Genomic DNA, 18278 nt, shown 5'->3' on the forward strand with positions numbered 1-18278 from the left:
TTCTTTTCTTCATCTCTTCCAATTCTAGGCCTAACCCTAGAAGGTCTCCTCTGGCATCAAACAAAATCTTTTCTATCCATCCAAAACCCTAGAAAATTGATGCATAACTGTGTTGGGGTATCTTTAAGGATTCCTCCAATTTTGAGCCCAATTCGATAGTGGAATACTGAGATATCGCAAGCCCTAGCTCAAGGATCATTCCTCTCCCTAGGTTGCTTTGGGTTAGTGCCCTCATTTGGATCATTGCATTTGAATTTCGAAAGAAGATTGCTCCTTTGATCCTATTCTCCTCCCTAACTTGGTCAGGCCCCTCCATTGTTGGTTATCTCCTCACCTTTGGCCTAGTTTGGATCCCCACTTGGGTTCTTTGTGGTCCCACAACTTTGTAATTCAAATTCTACAAGGATTGCTTAGAAACCATTTCTCCTTAGGGATCCTTAGGTCTGGAATACGTCTTATCAAGGGAGATTCTTCAAACCTAGGCTTAAGTATCCCCTTAGCCCTTCCTAGAGAGCCTACCACCTTGCTTCCAAAGCAAGTAAGCCATTTGATTAAGTGTCTCTTGTGAATAAGCTTTAGGAGTCGTTCATTATCCCATTAGTGATCTATCCATCCTCATGATTCCTCTCATACTAGGTATCCTCCCATTGGTGAAAGTCTGTAAAGAGAAGGGAACTTTAGCTGAGATGACAGTGGGCTATTGCTCCATTGTTGCCCCTTGATCTAGTAGTTGCTCTATAGGTTCCCCTCCTAGGACCCCTGCTAGTTTGAGTGGTAACATGCCCTCCAAGGGCTAGACCATCATGACCTTGACTTTTGACTTGAAAACACGACCCCTAGAGCACTCCATGGGTGCTTTGACCTAGGACCACAACATGATGGGGAAGAAACCCATTTCAATAAAATAATATTTTTTTTTTTTACAAATAAATTTTCCTTTCTTTTCTTTTGACAAGTACATCATATTACATCAAGTCATGACTCAAGTACAAATTATGAAGACCGACACTAGTTACATTTCAACATAGATGGTTAAGTCAGCTTGCTCAACAGATGTGACCCTTCACTTTGACAAACAACTATATATTGGCGTGAATCCTCAATCAAAAGGCAAGCAGTTCGTTGTTGTTTTGAAGTAAGATATTGGCATCTCTGTGATAGGATATGCGAGTTTCTTTGGAGCAGATCATGAAAGTCTTTTGTGACATGTAATCTGAAAAAGGATGCGAGCTCTTGAGGTTGTTTTTCTATGGAAATAATGCAATATATTGTAACTATTTTTGAAATGTTATGTGAGCCTAGAAAGGATTGTAACAACTGTGATGTGCGAGCTACTAGAGGATCGTGGAGATTGTAAAATGCGAGCTACAAGAAGGAAGAAACATCTTTGTGGGACAATGCATCTTGTGACAGATTAGGTATTCTTTTTGACAAAGAATGGAGGGTTGACTTGGGGATCTTATGGAGGTATTTGTCTTTTTCTTGGTTTGGATATCTCACTTGATCTGATTCTATAGAAGAGGATTGTTTGGGTTTTCCCCAATTGTGGGGTTTTGCCCTAGCTTGAAGCCTATATCTTGTGTTCTTTGTCTTTTGGTGATCTTCAAGTTTCATGTTTGGTAATTGCTTGATGAAAGAAGAAATTCATAATAATAAAAGAAGCCATCAAAATTCACTCGTAATTAGCATGCTAAGAGAAATCTACCTTAATATCTTAAGCTATTGATTTCTCTAACACTTTTCACATGTGAGAGGTCATGAAAGAGGAGCAGATCCACATGTGGAGAACTAAGAGAGAGAGAGCTTGATCTTATTCGTCCTTCCTTCTTCCTTGTTTCCATCGCTTGATGAACAAATAGATACTTGATTGATGGATGATCCGAATTGCACCTTGGATGAGGTCGATTACTTTATATAGTCTTTTGCTAGGCCGAATGGGTGCATCTTTGACTGGGGCTGACTTGGCTTTCTTGGAGCAAAAAATTTCTAAATTCAAAATTCAAATTTTCTCTTTTGAGAAGGACATGCCTTAAAATTTTCTTTTGATAACAACATGAAGAAAATGCTTTACATTTATCATTACAAATACATCAAGGGCTAAAAATATTAATTATGAATATTGACCATAGCTACAAAATTCAACACTCCCTGTTAGCTAGGGAGGTATTCATAATGACTATCTAGATGTTCTCATGTTGGCAAATTTCTGTAAGAAAAGGTTATAACAATTCATCATCAACATCAACATCATCCAATTACCATAATCTAGTCAACTGTGATACATGATAAATCAACAACATCATCAAGTTACCATAATTCCGGTCAATACCTCTGACCTATGGTGTATCCTCACCATAATCTTGGTCGGTACTCCTGACACATGGTACATTGTTAGCATCAACTAGTCACCATGATTTTGGTTGGTGCCTCTGACCCATGGTATATCAAGTAGTCCTGGTTTCCTGATTCACCATCATCTTGGTCAATCTCTTTGACTCGTGGTGAAACCCTAGGGACACACTCAATCTGGTGCACTGCCACATCATACAAAGCATGCTCTTATCCTGAGAGCTTCGAGAAGTATTATAAAGGAAAGACCAATAAAAAGAAAAGGGCATAAGAGGGGTGGAAAAACAAAGGATGGGGTGACTCATGCATCCATGTATCCTCCCTTCTTACATTTATACACCCAAGGTGTGGGCTTCCCTCATCATAACTACCCTTGTACCATGGAATGTGGCTTGGAGCCTTCCTTTTGTCCCCACTCCATTCCATCATTATTTCACATGACACCTCCCATTTGAAGGAGGTACCTTGGACATGTCATTCCCTTAGGGGTTGAAACCACCTAATAGGGTTCTTCATTAGCCACTCCTACCTAGGGAGGTAACACTATTACATGACCAAACCCCTAGACTTGGAAGAGAAACCCCATTTGAAGTATTAATTTTCCCATGAATAGCAAGTTTGTTTCACTTAGATGCATAATGTTTAACTTACCTAATGGGTGAAAGGTGCAACACTGGACATTATGTGGGATTGCAAGTGGCTTTTCATCTTGGACTTGACCTCCTTATATGGGATACAATCCCTCTAGAGGATCATGATGGAATTTGTAGGGTGAGCTTGAGAGACATGGACCTCCGTTCATGCAGAGCATTGATTGCCACACCATACGCTTCTTCAACACCACCACTAGCTTGTTCGTTTCCCAATTATTCGAGAGATGATGCACTTGGACCATGATGCCCCTGCTGGCTACACATTGAACCTGACACGTGACAACTAATCCAAGGCCTAGAGGAGGTTGTGCCTTTTCTAGAGAGACATGGGAGGGCATGTATCATTCATTGAGCCCTCATTGATGGAGCATGGACATGATTTTGAGCGACTTGGAGACCCATAAGACCCATTTTGGAGCCCCAAGCTCGAAATAGGGGCCCCAGAGATTATTTTGCAACATAATGAGGAGATGACTCTCTTCATCATGATTTTAGAGGCCTTCTACCAAAGTTCTAGCACGAGAGGCCTTAATGCCAGCCTTGGAAAGCACTTCACATGGATGACATCATACCTACATGGGCTAGAGAGATATAAAATAATGATTAATTGTTAAACTATCTTGTTGGGTTGTATCCAAGGGTCTTTAACATTATTTTGTTATGTTTTGGGGGCTTTGTCATTAGGAATTCAAATTGATAACACTAATATATCTCATCCCAAACCATCACTTGGGATTTTTGGACCTATAGAAAGATTTCAGACCTGCAGTTTGTGGAGAATTTTGGATGTTTTTGGAATGCACTTTGATGTTTGGATCTATCTTGTCATCTTTTTGGAGCTTCTAATGTCTTGTTGGTGGATGGATAAACTTCACATTGTCTTGTAAGTGCTTTTTTATGGTGAAATTTTCTTCTCTAAAATGTCTAATGCATGGAATTTGTTCTCATGATGAAAAGTAGTGCCCTAATTTGTTGAATATTGTTCAAAATTGTAATTGTGGGAAATTTTGCATGTGTTACTCATTGATGACGTGGAAAGAATGTTCCTAGTGGATAATGGTTGCCTTTAATCCATGAAACTCCATTAACTCGAACTAAAGAGGGAATTGTTGAAAGGGTTAGTTAGGGCTTCCTCTTTTACCCTGCTTGAAGGTCAATTTAAGCCGATTATAAGCACCCATGACTCCATACTCCCAATGGACTAGGCACTAATCAAGTCCCTTGGTCAAACTTAGTTTTAATCCATAAATTTCTTTTTCTTTTTTGTCCTTTTAAGGATAAGGAGGCCCAACTAGGGATTGGTGAGAATTCCAAGAGATACACTTTTTGGACAATCTAGGAGCCTAAATTGAGGTGTAGGACTACCTTCTTACAAAATTTTGTGGGCATCCACCTAGATTTTGCCCATAAATTCGAAGGCCCTAGTTTTCACACCAAGAGGGAACCCTAGTAGGCTAATCCTTTCAACTTGGGGACTTTTTGAGGCAAAATTTTGGTACTTGGTGAAGTAAATTTATCATTGCCTCTCCTCTCACCTACCTTGACCTTGGATGCATCTATATCTCGTGTTAAGTCTCAACCCTAGGTCTTGTGTAGTAATTCTCTAAGGGTTTTTCGTGGAAAGTCTTATTAGCCTCTCTTAAGGTTTGCGCTTTTGATGAATCTTTCCACCAAATGAGCTGCCTTTATCTCTATCTCACTTCACACCTATCACAAGGACAATATCACAAGTCAGTAACACTGGGACTCCTCCCATCAGTGAAAATCTTAGAAGAGAAGACAACTTAGGTTGTGGTGACAGTGGGCCTTTGTCCCATTTGTTGTTGTGCTATCTAGCTTTAGCCTTGCAAGGCACCCCTTTCACAAGGCCTGCTAGTTTGTGCAACAATATTTTGGTGCCATTGTCGGGGACACGAAGCGTGTGTCTCAAACGACAATATAAATCAATATGTGGCGACTCCATTGGAGGGACAGAGCCCTTGTTCCTTATTGAGCCTCAAAGTCAATGCTTGTAAGGTGAAACAAGCATCTCTCAAGGCATTTTGAATTTACCCTGGAGACTCCTCGTTGATTTGTTATGCGAAGCTCGAGGAAATGGCTCCTTGGGATCTGCATGATGTTGATATTTCTGAATTTTTGCATGTAGAAGAAGGCAAATGAGATATTGGTCATCATTTTGAAAATGATCCTATATATGACACTAAAGATGATCCTATTTGTCCACCCCCATCCCTCCCATCATGTGCCTAAGAGCATCATCGGGGCTTCTAAAAGAGAGTTCGTGAAGTTGGTCATTGAATCCTCCATCCTTCACTTAGAAGATTGGATTCGATGGTACAAGATGCATCCTTTCCCTTCTTTTCCGACCCCTTTCCATAATGAATGGTTCTCTTATTTTCTTGCCTCCCACCCTTATCATTCATCATACTTATATTGCAAGAGAAGATGTGATGTTTTGATTCAGATGAGTGAAGAATGCTATGTCAATCTAATAATATGCTGGTTGCATTGGTTGTATGACTATACTTAGCACATTGTTTACATGCTATGCATAGTAGTTTAGGATGCATTGCATATTGATTTCTGCATTAGAATTTAATATCATATTGATTTCTCATGGTAGATTAGATTGCATTTAGCTTAACATTGCATCTTAGAATAGATTTTATTTACTGTATGGTTTAATTATATAGAAAACAAGGCAATCTAGGGCGCTTAGTGCATATGCTCCGGAACATAGTATGTGATGTGCAAGTGACAAGTCTACGATCCCAGAGGATTGCTAAGGTTATCTTGACCTCCTCGATCGAGTACATGGATCATCCACTCTACGGTGAGTTCATGTCCCAATTGGAGCCAGATGTAGCCCACCAATAGTGGGGTAACCCTTTGGAGAGTTTTCCTTACTGATGTATCCTCCTTCAGCCCATAACAACAACCCCTGGCAACCACCTGATAGCTTTGATGTGCTACTTTATCTTCGCTGCTTGAGCCAACCATCATGTCTCCTCTCTCATTTGTCTTGATCACATGTTAAAAGGTGGGTATTTGATTCAGAAGTTATGTTATTCATTATGCAATCTGGTGCTTCTGCTTGTTATTCATTTTGGACACTTGACATGGATTATGGTTTGACTCGCAAATGGGATGAGTTTTGGCCCTAATTTTGTTGCTTCACCTTAAATGGGGGGTTAATCCTTAATCCTAGTCCCGTGGGCTCTCCCTTATTGGCTATAAGTTTTAGGAAGGGCACTGTTGTCGCTCAGATTGTACAAGCACTGCGACAACGATTCAAGTCGGGGGCTGCCGCTCTGATCCCTGACCTCTCCGTTCTAGTTGTCTCCCAACAACAGGCTATGGGGGGTGTAGTCCCTATGGATTGTGAAGATAAAGGAAAAGTTGGCAACCAACAAGTTTGGGAGATACGGTTGAATGGCCTAGCCACTTAGTTAATTTTAACAAGCTTTAAAGATTCAATTAGATTTATATGTGAGACCAATGCTTTGTGGAGTCAACAACTTGTTTTAATTAAATTAGGGACCAAATGACCGGATGAACAACCGTTGCTTGAATGCTTAACTATCCTATATGCTATGCAAATCCTATGACTTAGGTGTGATGCAAGAATCTTGGTTGCTTTTAATTAAATGCCTATTCTAGGTGTATCCTTCCTCTTAACTATTTTGAAGCTAGTCTCTAGAGTAGGTTGTGAGAAAGAGGCCAAGGGGAAGCAAGCAAAGGCTTGATTAATGATACCTCCCCTCAGGTACTAACCACCCTGTGCATCTGACATTGCAGAGACTGTGGCTTTGACGACTGCAAGGTCACTGTGTTAACCACTAAAGAGGTGCTAGGCGCCTCAAGCTAGATGAGAAAGGTGGTTTTATTATCTCTATCAACCAAGCTTATGCTTGGAGGTAAGTTGTTAATGCAATACTAATCTTAGGATGCTTTATGCAAGATTATTGAGTGCTTCTTAAGTTAAGATTGTTTATGTTAAGTACTTAGTTATAATTTGTCTTATGACGAGGAGTACTTAATAACAAATTAATGATGATCTTAACACAAGATGAAATGTACTCTATATCAGAAGTGCTAACAAGATACAAAATATATCTAAATGCTCAATAACCAAAGATCCACAATAGATAAATGAAAGACCACTTATCCACTTGTAAGTTTGTAACAATTAGCTAATGAGATAACACAAAATGCCAATGATGATTATCCAAAGGAGACAATAAGATTGTAAATGCTCTTAGCCAATATTTCTCCTCTCCAAGACAATTATTAGGAGATATGCAATTAGATCCACCAACTCGCAGGCCAAGAACACTTAGATCTTAGATGCAAATGTCAAAATGATTACCAATTAGATTTTTAATTAGCCAAGATTACAAATTGCTCAATGATATTCTTTAAACACAATTAGGAAAAGTTACTTCAAAACCAATTAGATCTCAAGAGACAAGTGATGTAACACAAGATGCCCAAGTAACTTAAATCATTCAACCCAATGCCAAAGGATTAAAGTGCTTTAGTGTTAAATTTTGGTATGTTCTATGCTTAGAGAAATTTACTTCAATTTTTCATATTAGCTCAATGACAATATTCAGATTAGCAATCACATCAACATGATAGTAAAGTGCAGATAGAACATAAACATAAACAATAGAAGACAAGCCAAGACAAGATGACACAAGATGTGGCACCAGGCAGGGCAAACCCCAATGTGGGGAAACCTTTGATCAATTCTTCTTATATTCTTCAGTAGTTCAGCAGAGAGAGAGATAGTGCAAATACATAAATCTGAGATTTTATGACAACATTAGTAAAGCTCTGACCAGAGAGGTCAAACAAGACTGAATCTTTTATCTAGGTGGCATCAATAGGATGCTCATCAAACTAAGCCAACCATAGTCAAATCTTGACCCAAAACATCTCCCAGAATTTTGATGTCTTCTTGCTGCACTAGCTGTCACTGCTTCATGAGATAGGACATCAACATTCAGTCCTCTTCCTTCATACAGTCAACAATGCAGGTCTTTAAGGTGAGGTTCAACCACTTGTGAAATCCTTAGATCAAACTGTGCTGCTGGCTATGGCCTACGGCCTAGCCCAGCAGCAAGTTAAGCCTATGATCTTCAATCAACAATCAATAATATCAATGCAGCTGTATTGAGTCCAACAAGCTTGACCCAATCTGAATATATTGATCTTAGACAAGGACAGATTTCTTCACTGTAATGACAGAGGTTTGCCAACCTTATAAATTGTTCTCATGAACAGCCTCATCACTGCACTGTCACCACACTTCTAGGACACAGTCTTTGATATTGTCATGATGACTGGTTAGGGCACTTCTTGGTTGTAGCTTAAGGATCCAAACAGCCCTAAAACAATGACTTCTAGCTCCTTATTGCGGATTCTTCAACCAATTCAGATCAAACTCAAGAACAACACCAGCATGCCCAAACAACCTTGCTGTCACCTACAACAGTGAGACATTAACACAGATCCTCCACGCTGTAATATAACTACTTTTTCTGCGGCTAGATTCACTTTTCTTGCTGTGCCTAAGGGTCCCTTTCAAGCTCTCATAAGGGCTTCTTTAACTGCGGCTTTAGGCTTTCAAATGCTGCTGGCTAAGGCCTCTCCAACTGTGGCTTAGATCACCCTTTAGGACTGCGGCTAGTGCAGCATTAGTTCTTCCTTGACAACAGCTTGAACACCTTGTTTGGACTGCGGCTAAGGCATCTTATTACAGCAGCTAGACTTCCTCCTTGAGCTGTGAATATAACTCCCTTTTGACAGCATATAGATCTCCTCTTACCTGCAAAATGATCTCTTCATAAGACTGTGGCTAGGGCACGTTATGACTACGGATTTAGGGCCTCATACATCAGTGGATTAGGGCTCTCCTTAAGTGCGTATTAGAGCATTCACTGACTGCGTCTAGATCTCATTAGAGCAGCATATAAGTCTCCTCCATGGCAGTGTATAAGACTCCTCCATGATTGCGTCTAGACTCTAGATCTCATCAGGGCAGCGTATAAGTCTCCTTCATGGCAGCATATAGGGCAGTCCCTCTAGATCTGTCTTTCACCAAAACCCAAACAAATGAAGAAAGAGATCACAAGAGGTGTGTGTACAAAATTACTTGAGGTCCTCTTCTATTTATGATAAAACATTGAGGATAGGTTGGGGTAATTTGGTTGCTGACCGACCTTGATGAATTGTCACATAACACAAATAATTCATGTCTCCATGAATACATGTCGGAATCAGAGGATCTTTAGATCAATCCTACACCTCTCGATGAGAGGAATCCAAGAAAAATATCAGCTGCCATAAATAAGAAGACCCACATGGAGTTTGGCCCTAGTTGCCAATTTTAACACTCCCTCTCAACTAGGGAGAACTCCATCTGCTAATCCATCTGCCAGACTGTACTATCTCTGCCATCAACGGAATGCCCTGCACTGCTCTGCTCTTCTCTTCTCTGCCGAACTATGAAGAAGAAGAAGTGATCGATAATGTATCATACCATTCTCTACTGACCCGAAGTCAGTCCCATATAAAAAGAGTGTCTCATACCACTCTTACTGATCCGAAATCAGTTCCAAATAAAGAGAGTATATCATACCACTCTTACTGATTTGAAATCAGTTCCAAATAAAGAGAGTGTATCATAGCACTCTTACTGATCTGAAATTAGTTCCAAATAAAGAGAGTATATTATACCACTCTTACTGACCCGAAGTCTGTTCCAGTTGATCCCAGATCAATATCATTCTAGCATACAGAGTACGGTAGTACATGATGCGTCCATCGGTAGTACTATGGTCCCTATCCTCATTTCCATGCTCATTGGCCAAATGAGTGATACTTCCCATGAGTCCCAGACTACATGGGTAGGATGTCTTAGCAAGAGAAGGATGAACCACTCATCTTGTCTACATGTCGCCATGGGATATCCCAGGGGAAGGTTGAACCACTCACCCTATGATTGTGTCTCAGCAGGAGAAGGATGAACCACTCATCCTGCCTACATAGCAAACCACTAGGGGAAGGCTGAACCACTCACCCTATGGTTGCTCATCGCTCCAAGAAGTATCCCATGCCTCCTGGAGCTCCCAGAGCTCAATATCCATATCGAACAGGATCCTCAAGAGAGGGTCTCTCCACGACTCCTAGTCGTTCTCGGAAAGTCAAGAAATTGACCTTTCCTAGGGGCTTCATCTGAATATCGGCGACCTGCACATCAATCCCAATGTGTTGGAGCCTTCTTGCTCCTTGTTGTACCATATCCCAGATAAAGTGGTACCTGATGTATGTGTGCTGGGAGTGATCCTGAAATACAGGATTCTCTGATAATTAGATCCCACTCTGGTTGTTATAGAGGATCACGGTGGTATCCAACATGTGTCCAAACAACTCACTGAAGAATTTCCCCAACCAGACAACTTCACGCGAGACCATACTCGCAGCTATGAATCCGACCTCAATGGTGCTCAAACTAACCGACTTTTGCTTCCTGCTCATCCCGTATATCGAAATAGAATCCAAAGAGAAACAACACTCAGAAGTGCTTTTGCAATCCTCCACACTGCTTGCCCAATCAACATCAGAATAACAATGTAGCCTCATAGCTCCGACAGTGTATCTCAGTCCATGAGTGATTGTGCCCCGAAGATATCTCAGAAGATTCTTGGCACCAATCCAATGTGAGTGATGAGGCTTAGCCATATGTTGGCTCAACATGCTAACTGCAAAACATATATCCGGACGAGAGTTCACCAAGAACATCAATGCTACTATGAGTTGACGAAACTCAGAGGCATTTCCCAATTCAGGTCCGGCAACACTACCGCATAACTTCTTAAAGTTAAGCTCCATCAGGGTAGTCACAGGCTTGCAGTCCACCATTCCAAATTCGGAATCCAACTCCCTCTTACTTTTGCAAATGAGAGGGTCTGTACCTGTCAGAAAGAGGTCGTCCTCATAAGGTACCAGTATGAGAGGTCTATCATCCACAACCTTAAAGCAATGGTTTGGATCGGCGTCACTCCTAGTGAATCTCAGCTTCATCAAATAGCTATCAATCCTCTCATGCCAAGCCCGGGATGCTTGCTTCAAACTTTAGGGAGCTTTCTTCAACCTGTGTACATGAGATTCCTGATCATGAATCTCAAACCCCTCGGGTTGTTCCACATCTGTCGTCTTGCTTTTACATGAGGGGAATGGTGCCCTTGTAAGTTTTCCTTCGGTACATCTCAGACATGTACCTTCATGCTCTTCCATGAATTTAAGCATCCCTATTACCATCTGTCTCACATCAGGTAGGGCCTTACAATGAAGATGGGTAGACCTCTGGTGCCATTGAAGAAATGTGTCACCTGACATGGTACCCATTGGACTTCCTGCAACTTGATACAAATTGTTAACCCTTAACCCAAGAGTAAAGGCATCTTTAAAATTCCTTTTCCAAGCACGTACTTTTCCATCGATGAATGCCACCTTGTAACCTTTGTCTTCCATGGACACCAGGGTTTTCTTGAGATCAGGGGCATAAAGAACTTCTTGTAAATGAACGAGTTACCCTGATCCAATTGAAGAGTAACATTCCCTACACCCTTTACGGGGTAGGTGGCATTGTCTCCAAGAATAATCTCCAAGTTTGTTTCCTTCTTTATCAGATTAGAGAGAGTTTCCTTGTATCTGGAGAAGTGCCTTGAGGCACCACTATCAATAAGCCAATATCCCAAAGAGTCCAGAGGAGAGGTAGTGAAGAGGGCTGATATAAGATAATACTCCTCTTGCTTATTAGAAACAACATTTGATTCTTTATACTTGGAGTTCCTTGCTTTCTTGGAGGGTTGACCATTTCCTTGATGTCCTGCATTCCTTTTTCCTTTGCCATTGTACCTGTCATTCCTTCGATCATTGAAGTTGCCCCATGAATGATTGTGATCATCATCATGTGACGTGCCCCTTGTTGATTTGGGGTAGCATCGGATGTGCTCTAGCCATGAAATTCGGTGGAGAGGTTGGGGCACATGAGATCTCTAATACGCAGAAAGGGTTTGGGCAGATTCTAAACAGATCAAGAGATATTAAAATAATTAATATTTTTAATGGAGTCCCTAAGTCTAAACTTAGGGAAAAATAAAATATTAATGTGTATTAATATGAATCTGTGTTAGAGTGGTCCAAAAGACATGGATCAAGCCAGATCTAATCTTAGCCATTGATTAGGGATTTAGTCTCGGCCGTTGAGATGTCAACATGAAAAGAATAAGAGGAGGCTTGAGGGTCACTTGGAGAGTACACCAGAGTGATCAGTCATTCTATTCTCTAGAGCGGGGTTTGCTAAGAGAGATAGAATCAGTGATTAGGAGAGCAGCTGAGGGGCATTGAGTACAGAGAGACAGAGAGGCAGAGATAGTGATAGAGAGCAGCAGAGCAGCCAGAGAGAGAGATGCAGGAGTAGCCAGTGCTCACGCAAGGCCATGCAGAGGCAGCTATGTGCTGTGCAGAGCACCAGAGGGGCTAGCGTAGCTGATACAGAGGCTCAGAGAGCTGACACAGGGCCTCTTGGGGTTGACGCAAGGCCAGTGCTGGGCTAGGAGAGGCTGACGCAGTCCAGATTGGGCAGAAGCTGGGGTTTTAGAGGCAGATTGTTGCTGAGTAGTTGCCAGAAAGATTATCTGGGGTTTCAGCCAGTAGATTTGTCAGAAACTGAGAGGTATTACTACCAAGGAAATTCTCTGTTGGGTAGGCCGGTTTCGGCACCCAGATTGTACTCTGATATTGCTTAATAAGAAAACCCTCAGATAGTTGCACCAGTTTTCCCAAATTGGGTTTTCCAAGGACATTAGTCCAAAAACAATGGAGTCATATGGTGTGTTTGTTCTTGTTTCTTTTAGTTGCTGATCTGTAATATGTTGAGCATGCATTGGTGTTTATTTTTAGTATTTACATTGTAAATAACTTGTTAAGGAAAAAATAACAAGTAGGTAGGAATAAATAAGATAGAGTGCATGGAGGGTTTCTAACTAAGTAAACTTAGAAACTTTAACATGGTATCAAAGTGTGATTGCAGATCACAGGGTGACTAAAGGACATCAGCCGAGCGGAGCAATAGTAGCAGAAAACAGCTGTCCCGAGGTGACAGAAGTTGTTTCTAGCAGCGCAGAAGCCAAGGAGTGTGACGCAGAGCTAGCCAGGGCCACGCAGAGGAAGCTGGGAGTTGCGCAGAGCGTCAGAGAGGCCAGTGTCGCTGACGCAGAGGGCTAGAGGGTTGACGCAGGGCGTCCCAGGGCTGACGCAGACCCATCCAGGGTGACGCAGGGCCAACGTGAGGTAGAGAGGGGCTGACGCAGTTCACAGAGAGCCAGTTGCTGTGGTCTAGAAGGCTACAGGAATATTGCAGAGTGGAGCTAGTGAGGTACTGTAGTCAGAACAGTACCTGACAGAGCAGGGCCAAAGGGGTTGTTACTGAGGGTTTCTAGCCTAGGAACCCGGATCAACAGTGTAGTTGCACAAGACGATCAGAGTAGGGGGCATCTCGACAAGCGACATAAGGATTTCCAGGAGGGAAATCAGGACTCAAAGGGAAGTAGAGACTCAGAGGAGTCGAACAAAGAACTTCTAGGAGGGAAGTAAAGGAGCATCATGGCATTACATGGGGTAAGACACCAGGATAGACTGGACGGAGCATCGAACTTCGCAATCTGGAAGGCTAGAATCTTATTAGTGCTTGAGAGGAATCATGTCAAGAACTTCGCCTTGAAGGTAATAGCTGTCCCAATAGACCCCAGTGACAATGACAGGTACGAGGAGGCGATGGCAAGGTCCAAGTGCATTATCCTTGACAGGGTCAAAGATCATGTGGTACCACATACAGTTGAGAAGGAAATGACATTTGAGATGTGGGAGGCTCTCAAGAAGCTATACCAGCATACTTTTGTGTAGAGAAGAATGCTGCTCGAGAATCAGATGAGGTCGTATCAGATGAAGAAGGGTCAATCAATTGATACCTTCCTCGGAGGACTAAATGAGATTCGAGACCTGTTGATTGCTATAGGAGCAACACCGGATCGGGAGCTTATGGTGAGGACAACCCTGAATGCTGTCTCAGAAGATTGGGAAGTATTTGTCTACAGTATCCTGGGCAGAGGGACTCTCCCACCTTGGGACGAGATGTGGGCAGCTCTTTGCTAGGAAGAGATCAGATGGTAGTTGAAGACAGATAGCAGCAGCAAAGGGATCAAGGTCTAGTAGGAGGAGGAAGATGTGGCCCTAGCATGTGAGGAAAAGTAGGAGAAGCGGAAGAAGAAAGATCTCTCTAAGATCAAGTGCTTCCATTGTGGGGAGTTGGGTCATTATGCGACCCAGTGTCCAAGGAAGAAGAGTAAGGGAGAGTCTTCCGAGACTGAGGCAGCGCCAGCACGGGCAAAGAAGGAAGTTTTGACAGACGATGACTGTGTTGTGAGTGCACACACACCACTTGAGCGGAAGTGGGGAGACATCGAGCTGTAGTCAAAAGGACTACAAGCGATGAGGGGCAGGATCCTTGAGGTACCTAGCCTCTTGGATTAGACCTTGCTACAGGAACCCCGACGAGGAGTAGCAGGATTGGTTGGGTGGGTAGAGATGGATGCGGATGGAGCAGCACAGAGAGCTATAGCGCAGGAGTGCTGAGACAGCACAAAGCTAGTAGGCTGCAGCAGTGCAAGAGGCACAGGAGTGTTGCACCAGTACAAGATGACACAGGAGTGTTGCACCAGTGCAGGATGGCATAGAGAGGTGTGCAACGGTGCGAGATGTAGGAGAGTTGTTAGAACAACGAAGAGGTTAGAGAGGGAGAACTTGTCAGCGGCAGAGGGAGCTTCAACATCAGTGGGTGTCTCTAGCCCAACAGGGAGGTTAGTTGGGAGATCAGTTACTTACTTCTCAGTAACTGAGTTGCAGTGTAGCAGTGGGCGGCACGATGCAACATGATGAGAGGTGCAGTGCGGATGCAGTGCTGGGAGAAAGGACCAGCAACAACACAGATGCAGAGGGAGCTATCGTACAGATGCAACAGTAGTAGTGGCAGTGGCAGAACCATGGGCAACAATGCACAAGATGTTGGGCAGGAAGGCCTAGCATCAGCACAGGTACCGATGCCGGATGATCAGAGTAGTACTCAGTGAAGAGTATTGCTAGAGCATAGTCCTCGCTAAGAGGGAGTGTTGATTTGGGGTAGCATCGGATGCGATTTAGCCACGAAATTTGGTGGAGAGGTTGGGGCACACGAGATCTCCAATACCCAGAAAGGGTTTGGGAAAATTCTAAACAGATCAGGAGATATTAAAATAATTAATATTTTTAATGGAGTCCCTAAGTCTAAACTTAGGGAAAAATAAAATATTAACGTGTATTAATATGAATTTGTGTTAGAGTAGTCCAAAAGACATGGATCAAGCCAGATCTAATCTTAGCCTTTGATTAGGGACTTAATCTCAGTCGTTGAGATGTCAACAGGAAAAGTATAAGAGGAGGCTTGAGGGTCACTTGAAGAGTACACCAGAGTGATCAGTCATTCTATTCTCTAGAGCGGGGTTTGCTAAGAGAGATAAAATCAGTGGTCGGAGAGCAGTTGAGGGGCATTGAGTACAAAGAGAAAGAGAGGCAGAGATAGTGTCGGAGAGCGGTAGAGCAGCCAGAGAGAGAGATGTAGGAGCAGCCAGTGCTCATGCAGGGCCACGCAGAGGCAGCTAAACGCTGTGCAGAGCACCAGAGGGGCCAGTGTAGCTGACGTAGAGGCTTAGAGAGCTGATGCAGGGCCTCTTGGGGCTGATGCAGGGCCAACGCTAGGCTAGGAGAGGCTGACGCAGACCAGATTGGGCAGATGCTTGGGTTTCAGAGGCAGATTGGTGCTGAGTAGCTGCCAGAAGGATTATCCGAGTTTTCAACCAGTAGATTTGTCAGAAACTGAGAGGTATTACTACCAAGGAAATTCTCTGTTGGGTAGGACAGTTTCAGCACCCAGATTGTACTATGATATTACTTAATAAGAAAACACTCAGATAGCTGCACTGATTTTCCCACATTGGGTTTTTCGGGGACATTAGTCCAAAAACAATGGAGTCATATGGTGTGTTTGTTCTTGTTTTTTTTAGTTGCTGATATGTAATATGTTGAGCATGCACTGGTGTTTATTTTCAGTATTTACATTGTAAATATCTTGTTAAGGAAAAAATAACAAGTAGGTAGGAATAAATCAAATAGAGTGCATGGAGGGTTTCTAACTAAGTAAACTTAGAAACTTCAACATCCCTTCTATTTGGACACTCCCTCGCATAATGGCCAAACTTATTGCAAGTAAGGCATCTGCCCTTCCTTCGACCCTTAGATCTGGACTTTCCATTGAAGCGACCTTTAGGTAGGCCACCAAATGCTTGTCAATGGAATCTTTGATAATCTTCTTCGCTTCGACTTCACCCTTGGTGTACTTGTTCTTTGTAGCAGCTGCTGCATTTGATGGAGCCTCAGGGATTTTACCCTTCACATAATCCAATACTTCTTGCTTTTCCAATGTCAGATCTAGAGACATCTTCCATCCATGATAGTCAGACTTTTCACAGAGCTTATCTTCATCCGGGAAGTGGGATGAGGAACCTATTGAACCTTTGACCTTGTCCAACTGTCTTCGATGATTTCTCTTTCACTCTTGCTTGGGCTTTGTCTTCACCTCAGCTCTGATACCATGTTAATTTTTGGTATGTTCTATGCATAGAGCAATTTACTTCAATTTTTCATACTGGCTCAATGACAATATTCAGATTAGCAATCAGATTAGAGTGATAGTAAAGTGTAGATAGAACATAAACATAATTAGTAGAAGACAAGCCACGACAAGAGGACACAAGATGTGGCACCAGACAAGGACAAACCCCAATGTGGGGAAACCCTTGATCAATTCTTATATTTTTCAATAGTTCAGCAGAGAGAGAGATAGTACAAATACATAAATCTAAGATTTTATGACAGTAGTAGTAAAGCTTTGACCAGAGAGGTCAAACAAGACTAAATCTTTTATCCAGGTGGCATCAACAAGATGCTCATCAAACTGAGCCAACCATAGTCAAATCTTGACCCAAAACATCTCCGAGAATTCTAATGTGTTCTTGCTGCACTAGTTGTCACTGCTTCATGAGATAGGACATCAACATTCAGTCCTCTTCCTTCATACAGCCAACAATGCAGGTCTTTAAGGTGAGGCTCAACCACTTGTGCAATCCTTAGATCAAATTGTGCTGCTTCAATCAACAATCAACAATATCAACGCAGCTGTATTGAGTCCAACAAGCTTGACACAATCTGAATATACTGATCTTAGACAAGGACAGATTTCTTCACTGTAATGACAGAGGCTTGCCAACCTTATAAACTGTCCTCATGAACAGCATCATCACTGCATTGTCACCACACTTCTAGGAGACAGTCTTTGATGCTATCATGATGACTGGTTAGGGCACTTCTTGGTTGTAGCTTAGGGATCCAAACAACCCTAAAACCACGACATCTAGCTCCTCATTATTGCGGATTCTTTAGCCAATTCAAATCAAGCTCAAGAACAACACCAACATGCCCAAACAGCCTTGCTGTCACCTACAGCAGTGAGACATTAACACAGATCCTCCATGCTGTAATATAACAACTTTAGATGCGGCTAGATTCACTTTTCTTGCTGCGTCTAAGGGTCCCTTTCAAGCTGTGATAAGGACTCCTTTAATTGCGGCTTTAGGCCTTCACATGCTGCTGGATAATGCCTCTCCAACTGCGGCTTAGATCACCCTTTAGGACAGTGGCTAGGGCATCTTATTACAGCAGCTAGACTTCCTCCTTGAGCTGTGAATATAACTCCCTTTTGACAGCATATAGATCTCCTCTTACCTACAAAATGATCTTTTATAAGACTGCGGCTAGGGCACGTTATGACTGCGGATTTAGGGCCTCATAGATCAGTGGATTAGGGCTTTCCTTAAGTGCGTATCAGAGCATTCATTGACTGCGTCTAGATCTCATTAGAGCAGCGTATATGTCTTCTCCATGGCAGCGTATATGACTCCTCATGACTGCGTCTAGATCTCATTAGGGCAGTGTATAAGTCTCCTTCATGGCTCTTTCACCAAAACCCAAACAAATGAAGAAAGAGATCACAAGAGCTGTGTACAAAATGACTTAAGGTCCTCTTCTATTTATAATAAAACGTTGAGGATAGGT

The 18278-nt window shown here is 42.4% G+C and overlaps 1 protein-coding gene and 1 long non-coding RNA gene across 2 annotated transcripts in view; both read left to right on the forward strand.

The window, feature by feature from the left end:
* LOC149194709 (hexokinase-1-like) overlaps positions 1 to 18278 on the forward strand; it is a 258104-nt gene that overhangs the window by 211452 nt on the left and 28374 nt on the right. The gene's annotated exons all lie outside the window — the stretch shown is intronic.
* LOC149194711 (uncharacterized) overlaps positions 6799 to 18278 on the forward strand; it is a 38614-nt gene continuing 27134 nt past the window's right edge. Inside the window, exon 1 of the long non-coding RNA XR_016254557.1 lies at positions 6799 to 6919. This is a non-coding gene — a long non-coding RNA (uncharacterized LOC149194711). The remainder of the gene's footprint in view (positions 6920 to 18278) is intronic.

Source organism: Pinus tabuliformis, chromosome 2_2 (genome assembly GCF_031772625.1).
Source record: "Pinus tabuliformis cultivar Carrire ecotype Pingquan chromosome 2_2, CPIR1, whole genome shotgun sequence".
NCBI lineage: Eukaryota > Viridiplantae > Streptophyta > Pinopsida > Pinales > Pinaceae > Pinus > Pinus tabuliformis.